The sequence below is a fragment of the Bos mutus genome, chromosome 16 (assembly GCF_027580195.1).
Source record: "Bos mutus isolate GX-2022 chromosome 16, NWIPB_WYAK_1.1, whole genome shotgun sequence".
Taxonomy (NCBI): Eukaryota; Metazoa; Chordata; class Mammalia; order Artiodactyla; family Bovidae; genus Bos; species Bos mutus.
The window spans coordinates 7,495,505-7,504,765 of record NC_091632.1 but is presented as its reverse complement, the minus strand read 5'-3'; the positions used below and the strand labels follow the sequence as shown (position 1 = coordinate 7,504,765).

At 46.0% G+C, this 9,261-nt stretch overlaps 1 non-coding gene across 1 annotated transcript; it reads right to left on the bottom strand.

The window, feature by feature from the left end:
- Positions 1 to 1,387: 1,387 nt before the first annotated feature.
- TRNAG-ACC (transfer RNA glycine (anticodon ACC)) lies at positions 1,388 to 1,459 on the bottom strand. The gene has a single exon. It is a non-coding gene; the product is annotated as a tRNA-Gly (tRNA).
- Between the last annotated feature and the right edge of the window lie 7,802 nt (positions 1,460 to 9,261).

Sequence of the window (9,261 nt, the reverse complement as noted above, 5' to 3'; positions counted from 1 at the left end):
CGCCCCTGATGCTCTTGCTGGTGGCTTACGGGCCATATTTTCAGGACCACCACTTTACAGGGCGTGACAGTAAGCAGTCTGGGGGAACCTACTGACGTGACAGGATAAACAAAAGTCTCAAGTTGAAAAAAGTCCAAGTTTTGGAGTTCTGAGAGAGCGTCACCAAAGGCAACCCCCTGCTTCATGGCAGAGCCCAGGTCACCAAGCCGGAGCTCCCCGAGTAAATCGCACTCTGCCAGCCCCAGCGAGAGATGCTCAAGTTACTCGCTTTTCTTCTTTTTTCAAGGGGTAGGGGGTTTCAGATGAACACTGCTTATTTCCTCTTCCCTGTATAATTTGGCCAGTAGGATAGAGGTTAACGCTTTAATCCCTCAAGTAAAGTACCCTACTCTTTGAGACAGGCTAGGAGCTGGAACCCGCAACCCTTTGCACACTGCTTGCTCCTGGACACACCTCTCTTCCAGCAACAAGATACAAAGAAACTACACGGGACTAAAAATACTGCCTGCATGTGCAGCTGGGGGAAATTCTGGACCAAAAGATACAAAGACAAACAAAAAAAACCCAACTGCCACTTCTGGAGAGTCTGGGGCAAAAACAGGCAGTTGGAACTGCGCATGCCCCCTGCACTCAACACCACCGGTGGGGGAGAGGGGGGACCACCTAAACCACCCTGTGACTGGACCCCTGGACACCCCCGCCAGCCATCACCCCATGTAAGAAACGAGATCGCCTCGCTCCCCCACCAGGGAGAGAGCAAGCAAGGGAGCCTGTTGTTTGTTCTTGCCCCCCCACCCCACTCCACACTGCTGCAGCAGGGGCCCCCATAAAGCATGGCCTGGATTTCTTGTCTGGCCTCTAGTCAGTTTCTACTGATGGGAGAGAGCCAAGAACCTGGTCGGTATCACTTTGATGATAAACAGGCTGATGACTATCACCTGGAACAACCCCGTGCGGCAGCGGTGGTGTATGGGCTGCAGGCAGGGCTCCCTGCTGCCCAGCTGCTGGGAGAGAGAGGGCAGCAAGGGGCCGACACCCAGGACGGCAGCTCTGGGGCTTCTGTGCATGCGCCCCAGTGCTCACAGCAGCACTGTCTGCAACAGTCAAGACGTGGAAGCAACCTAAACACACATCGACAGAGGAATGGGTAAAGATGTGTACATGTATACACTGGAGTATTACTCTGCTATTAGAAAGAACAATAATGCCATTTGCAGCAACATGGAGGGAACTAGAGATTATCCTAAGTGAAGTGAGTGAGTGAAGTTGCTCATTCATGTCCAACTCTTTGCGACCCCACGGACTGTAGCCCACCAGGATCCTCTGTCCATGGGATTTTCCAGGCAAGAGTAGTGGAGTGGGGTGCCATCTCCTTCTCCAGAGGATCTTCCCAATCCAGGGATCGAACCTGGGTCTCCCGCATGGTAGGCAGATGCTTTACCATCTGAGCTACCAGGGAAGTCAAGTGAAGTAAACCAAAGACAGATACATGAAATCCCTTGTATGTGGAATGTAAACCATGACACACATGAAGTTACAAAACAGAAACAGAGTCACAGACGTAGAAAACAAACTCATGGTTTCTGGGGTGGCGGGGAGGAGGGAGGAGGGATAAACGGGGAGACTGGGGTTGACGCACACATACTGCTGTGATAACATGGATAACTAACAAGAAGCTGCTGTTTACCCCAACACTCTGCAATGACGTCCACGGGAAAAGAACCTGAAGAAGAGTGGATATGTGTATGTGTGTAGCTGATTCAGCTCGCTGTCCATCCAAAACTAGCACAGCATTGTAAATCCACTGTACGCTAATAAAATTTTTTAAATAAAAATAAATAAAAATGGAATGGAAGTTAAAGCTCAGACAGTACGCGTCATTTCCCCACTGCCCCTGTTATGACCTGATGATGATGATGTTGTTTTCAGACCTGACTCCAAGGCATTATTTCCTCTCTGCCATTCCAGTGCCTTTTCTGTAAGATCAGGAGATTGAACTCTGACTCTGCTTCCTTCTTGCTGGTTCATTCTGTGATTTACTGGATCTCCTCATCCAAATTTACAGTAAAAATTTTTTTGTTAAATCCATATAGTCCCAGCATGTGCTCAAATGCTAAGTCGTGTCCGACGCTTTTGCAGCCCCATGGACCATAGCCCCAGAGAAGGCAATGGCACCCCACTTCAGTACTCTTGCCTGGAAAATCCCTTGGACGGAGGAACCTGGTAGGCTGCAGTCCATGGGGTCGAGAAGAGTCTGACAGGACTGAGCGACTTCACTTTCACTTTTCACTTTCATGCACTGGAGAAGGAAATGGCAACCCACGCCAGTGTTCTTGCCTGGAGAGTCCCAGGGATGGGGGAGCCTGGTGGGCTGCCATCTATGGGGTCGCACAGAGTCGGACACAACTGAAGCGACTTAGCAGCAGCAGCAGCAGTAATAACTTGGCACTTTGGAGGTGGCCTGAACTCACACAGCAGGCAGCCAACACCGTCATTTAATCTGAAGTACATTTGCAAACACCCTCGAGAACAGCCATGTCCTCTGCCGTCGGCAAACGCTCGGCAAACACTGTGAGTCTGATGTCAAAGCAGAAAGCTGGACAGAGTGGATGGAAATGCTGACATCAGGGGTGAGAAGAGGCAGAAGGCAGGCTCTGGTACACAGCACTGGGCACCAGGTCACAGCTGCCCACCGATCACCCAGGGTGCTCCTGTCCCAGGCCAGAACCACGCAGAATGTGAGGAAAGTGCTGCCACCATTTCAGCCTGCCCCCCAGAGAAGCAATATCCTGGGGAAATGTCAAGGTTCAGTTGGAAGATAGGCGTGGTCCAGAACCGAGGTCAGGAGACGCCACGGTCTTATAAGACAGTTTATGAATGGGTAGCCGAGAATGTTTCATGCTGACTAATGATTTAAAGGTAAAACATGTTTTGTGCTCTTGCTTTATTTAAATAAGATGCACTGAAAGAAAGGCTGCCTCTATTTGTAGGAGGTTGGACCATATTCCAACCTAAAATATGCTTATTTTATAGTGCCAGGGCTCAGTGGGTAAAGAATCTGCCTGCAATGCAGCAGACATGGGAGACACAGGTTTGATCCCTGGGTCAGGAAGATCCCCTGGAGAAGAAAATGGCAACCCACTCTAGTATTTTTGCCTGGGAAATTGCATGGACAGAGGAGCCTGGCGGGCTGCAATCCAAAGGGTCACAAAAGAGTGGGACACGACTGAGCACAAAGTCAAAATAATTCGCATGAGCAGCAAGTGACATTCATTTGGATGAAAAAACAGGCATAGAAAACTTGAGTCATCATATGTTAGTAAGCTAATTACTGAGACCAGAGAAGAAGGGGAGATGATACATTAAAGGAAAGAAAATAATAAGAAAGAGAGAATAATTTTCTTGAAGGCGGAGGGGCACAGCCGAGACTGAGGAGCTAGGTAGGGCAGCTGCAGGCCGCCCGACAGTCGGGTCACAGCTGGGGACGGTGGGGACGGAAGAGCTCCCTTTCCTCTGAGTGTCTGCCAGTCTCGGTGCCACCACGAGCGACCACGAGCGAGCGACTCGTCTGAATTACTGTGTAGCATGCGGTGTTTTCAATCATTTCAGGCCTCATTAGATCACAGTATCACATAGGTCATATTACACTGTGCTCGGGAGAAGTGGCACAGACTTATTCTTTTTCTGGGAGTTAAAATATTGGTTTCCCCCCATTTCTTTTAAATATGTAAATATAAAAGCTCAAATGACTTTACTTTATCCAATATATCAAAATAAACCTGGGGCATAACTATCATTGTAACACAAGGTCAATATGAACCAATGATGCAATCCTTCAAATCATGATTTGGCTGTCGACTTCCTGGATTGTATCCCTCCAGGCTCCTCTGTCCGTGGGATTCTCCAGGCAAGAATACTGGAGGGGATTGTCATTTCCTCCTCCAGGGGATCTTCCTGAGCCAGGGTCTGAGCCTGCATCTCCTGCATTGTAGGCGGCTTCTTTACCATCTGAGCCACCAGGGAAGCCCTTTCTTTTTCTTTCACTCTCCATCTCAGGTTTAGGATGGAGTGGAGGGAGAGTGGGGAAGCACAGAATGAAAGGAGAGGACATTGCTCAGAGGAAGGAAGAGTCAGGACTATGGGTGGCAGGATTGTGGGGAAGCCACCAGGGAAGCCCTTTCTTTTTCTTTCACTCTCCATCTCAGGTTTAGGATGGAGTGGAGGGAGAGTGAGGAAGCACAGAATGAAAGGAGAGGACATTGCTCAGAGGAAGGAAGAGTCAGGACTGCAGGTGGCAGGATTTCGGGGAAGGCAGAGTGGAGACCACCGTTATCAGGAGCATGACTTCAACTTGGGCTGCCGGAGCAGCCTGCTCCCCGCTCTGAGAGGCAGAGTCACCTGTCTGTAGGGGTCGTCACCCTGAGGACTTCCAGTGTCTCTCACATCCACCTAGTCGGTCTCCCTGCCTTTTCTTCCCTAAACGTCCAGCTCTGCTGTGCACCCACGGACTTGGTCCCTCAAGATGCAGCTCAGTCAACACCCCTGAGAATTTTCAGATCACTTGCCTCCCTCTGAAACATACAGTGGACCACTCCCTCTTCCGTGCCAGCACACAGTCCTAAAACACACGGGTTGTATTTTATTAAATTCGGATCTCAATTCTCTTCCTGCCTGAGGGCAGGAATGGTGTCAGTCTCATTATGACATACTTATCAAGATCTGTCAGCTAAAAGACAAGTGATTCAGTTATACTGTCTTACTTCTCATGACATCAACTAGTATCTTTTAGATAATACTCTAATCAATATGGAGAAGGCAACGGCACCCCACTCCAGAGGAGCCTCGTAGGCTGTAGTCCATGGGGTCGCTAAGAGTCGGGCACAACTGAGCGACTTCACTTTCACTTTTCACTTTCATAAATTGGAGAAGGAAATAGCAACCCACTCCAGTGTTCATGCCTGGAGAATCCCAGGGACGGCGGAGCCTGGTGGGCTGCCGTCTACGGGGTCGCACAGAGTTGGACACGACTGAAGTGACTTAGCGGCAGCAGCAGCTAATCAATATAGAACTCAAGCTAAAACGCAGGACGTCTTCTTTACAAGCTGACCAAGTGAGCTTTAACCTCCAGATGATCCCAAACACAGGACATTTGGGAAGATGCAGATTCCCGCTGCAGGAGGCCACCAGGAGCTCTTCAGCCCTGTCTGTAAAAACAGGAGTAAAGCAAAGAAAAAGGCTAGAGCTCCAATACTTTGGCCCCCTGATGAGAAGAGCCACGGTGTCGGAAAAGACCCTGGTGCTGGGAACAACTAAAAGCAAAATGGGAGCAGGGCGGCAGAGGATGAAATGTGTAAATACTGTCACCAACTCAACTGACGTGAACCTGAGTAAACTCGGGAAGACAGTGAAGGACCGGGGAGCCTGGTGTGCTGCAGTGCACGGGGTCACAAAGAGGCGGACACAACGTAGTGACCAAGCAATAACAACACAGAAGCGAAGGATGTTCAACTTGTCAGTTACTACACTCAGAAGATTGGAGGACACACTCTGTGGTCAGAGAGGAAAACCCCAGCCTTCCACATTCAGGCAAAGCAGCATTTTTAAAAAATCTACAAAATTGGAAATGCCTGTCTTAGAAGTAGCAGCATTCTCATAAGGCTCTTAACAGCGACTATGAGATATTTGCAATGAGAGGTGATGCTGGCACTATTTATAAATTTATAACTATAAATGTATAAAATATTATAATTATGATATTTGTAATTCTAATTATATCATAAATGTTTTAATGCTTTAGCTGGGAGGGATCCACATGAGTATCACAAAAGCACCTCTTTTCAGTGATTACTATTTTATCTCCTTTGGGAAAAGAGATGATCGACATATGAATCTAGAAAACAAAAATCTAGATTTTTGTGTGTCGCTATAACCACACACAATCCAAATATTTTAAGCACCTAGTCTCAGCAGTTTCAGAGTGGAGCTTTTGTTCAATAGTTGCTTGCATTTTTATTTATTAAATAATTTATACTTTCCATTTTTTTGAAATTTCCTTTGATCAGGTCCCCTTCTCAATGCCAGAATACTTACCAGCATAAAGGCAGACTTTGAGAAACAAAGATAACTTTGCTTGTTTACATGTCCATCACAGCTAATCACATCTTAAAATCTTCAAGTCTACAAAGTCATTACCTTCGTCAAGGCAGCTTGTACCCCACACTGTCAGGTCGTCTGGAATATTTACTTAAACCCAGAAGCTGCCTGGCAAGAGAAAGTCTGGGTTTGTAGAGATAGATGAGGACTGGCATTTACTTATGTTCAGAAAATAAACTCCGACTCTATCATACTGAGCAGGACCTCCCCATAAATTCAACTACAATTGTATTCAATGTAAAAGTCAATTTTGTTTCATTTTCTGCATTTTCTTTTTCATCCAAGGTAGTCTCCATTCCCCAAGGTGTTGCGACCTCAACCTCCTTATATCTCAAAGCGGCTCCCTCTGATCCTCTTAGCTTCAGCGAGCACCTTGAACTCGTCCTCCAATTATCTGTCTTCAACAAATGCATTACGCACGCTAAGAAGACCTTTTCCTACCAATTTTTAAATCTGCATTTATTTGAGAAGCTTATATATGCCTAGTTGTTTACCCTCAAATCATCAAAAGAATTGATGGTGGGGGTGATTTTATCACCAGGAAATCTTTGTAAGCCACTGATACTAACACATTTTCAGAAAACTTTTAAAGACATTTTTAATACAGAAAATTGGGTTTCTTCAGACCATAGCTGATGTGGAACTTCAAATCTCAGCTTATCTGCATCTGCGTGATAGAAACAGCCTCTTATCTTGGAGATAAACAGTTATTTAATTCACCGGGCAATTTCTTTCCTCCATACTTTCTAATCAAATTCGAAAATGTTTTGCAGAGATTCAGTGGAAATAGCTACTTCTCTAAGGGCAGCCCAATTTAGAAATAAGCAGACCTACAATACTCCTTCAGTGTGTATGTTTTTAAGTACAGTTAATTTACAATGTTGTGTTAGTTTCAGCAAAGTGATTCAGATATATATATATATATTCTTTTTCATATCCTTTTCCAGTGTGTATTTTAAATATAGAAAAATCTGACCTCTGAACTACCAGTTCCACTTAGAATTTTGAGATAAACAATACTAATCCCTAGTCTTTAAAATACAACTTTTGGTGAACTTAGAACTTAGGAAAAGATGAGTGAGTTAATGGAATTAAGTCAAAGGTATTACTATAAAGACATTTGAGGACACCTTCCTCAGAAATCACACATATGAGTCTAGGTTCTCCACTTCTGAACCTTCTTAAAGAAGGTGCTGTTTTACTGCAGCTGAGCTGTTCTTTTAATACAACAGCAAAATAACAATGCTGTGTGTTCCCGGAATAAAGACGAGGATCGTGCAGATATCATATTTACAACCACCTCTTCCCTAGGTTATTCGTCTATCTCGTCCTCTGCTCAGGTCTCTCATCAGTCAGCCAGCGAAGGTCAGACTCACCTCAATGGCTCAGCACACCAGGCTTCTTTCCATTCCAGGTGGAGACAGAAAATCTGAATCTTTACCATGCTGACCTTATTGTTTTACAAGCTATTGATTGTGGCTATCAAGTCCCAACAGTTCTCTGGGGCCAGCCTCTGGAAAAAGAAATGCAGAAGGAGAAGCCACATTCCTCTCCCTCCTCGACCGCCCTGACGCCCCCATTAGTTAGATTTGGGTGCAATTAGAATAAATCACGGCAGGACGCGCCCTGTCTCTTCCACGCCGTCAGTGCCCGGCACCCAGGTTTTTGGCCGTACATCAGAGTGCACATCTGGTATGTAATGAGGAATGTCCAGGGCAGAGACAGGAGGTCAGCGAGAAGTGCGCGGGTCCTCCATGGCGATGATTATAGAGTTACTGACACGCAAATAAATGACACGTATCACCCTCCACAACACTTAGGAAGTGTAAATCTCATCTCTGACATACCCTTTGGAGAGAGATAGACTATATGAATCTTTTTCACATCACTAGAGCAGTTTTATACAAGGATACCCTGTCCTGGCATAACTCTCAACCTCAAAATGCTTTCCTTATCTATTGGGAGTATGCTTTTTCACTGTGATTTTTTTTCAGCGTATTAAACCTTTCATACAATAATCATGAAACTGCAGCACTTCCGCTTCATCTGTGGTCTTCCCCATGGGCTGCTTGCTTTTCAGTCTTGTGCTTCCTTTAATAACACTATTTACTGGACGCTGGCAATGTTGTAGGTGTGGTGCCAGACGATTAACATGATGATGCATTTAAACCTCAATGTCCTGCAAGGATGAGGCGCACTATTATCTCCACTTCACAGATGAGAAGACTGAGGCACGGTGGGATTAAGTGCTTGCTCGTGCGTGCTGTGCTAAGTCGTTCAGTCTTGTCCGACTCTTTGTGACCTCATGGACTATAGCCTACCAGGCTCCTCTGTCCATGGGGTTCTCCAGGCAAGAATACTGGAGTGGGTTGCCATGTCCTTCTCCAGAGGATCTTCCTGACCCAAGGATTGGACCTGTGTCCCCTGTGGCTCCTGCGCCGCAGGCAGAGTCTTTACTGCTAAGCCCCCAGAGAAACCCTTATTATAAACTAGCTAACACATACTGCTCATCACCTTCCAGACACGGATTGAAATACTTTACCATCCTTACTGAGTACAAACACCACAACTCGCCTGAGACAAATCAGGGAGAACTTCATAGCAGAGACAGCCTTTGATCTAGACCTTGAATTCTAAGAAGTGAGAAGATGAGTTGAGACGTGGCCATAGACAAACACGGGGCAAGCACTGAGAACAGTGACTACTCCAGAGGGAGCCGTGTGGAGAGCAGGAGAAATAAAGGCCATGCTTATATGAGATCACATGTGTGAAAGCTTTGAAAATTATGAAGCACTTCAGAATTTTTTTGCATAAAAAAGTAAATTTACTGTTTGCAAGGCCTAAATAGACACGCAACATAGAGAACAAATGTATGGACACAGAGGGGGCAAAGCAGGGTGGGATGATTTGGGAGACTGGGACTGACAAGTATACACGACTGTGCCGAAAACAGATAATTTAATGGGACCTACTGTGTGCACAGAGCACTCTACTCAGTGCTTTGCAGTGACCTAAACGGAAGGAAATCCAAAAAGAGGGGATATATGTATGGGTATAGTTGATTCACTTTTCTGTACAGCAGAAACTAACACAACATTGTAAAGCAAC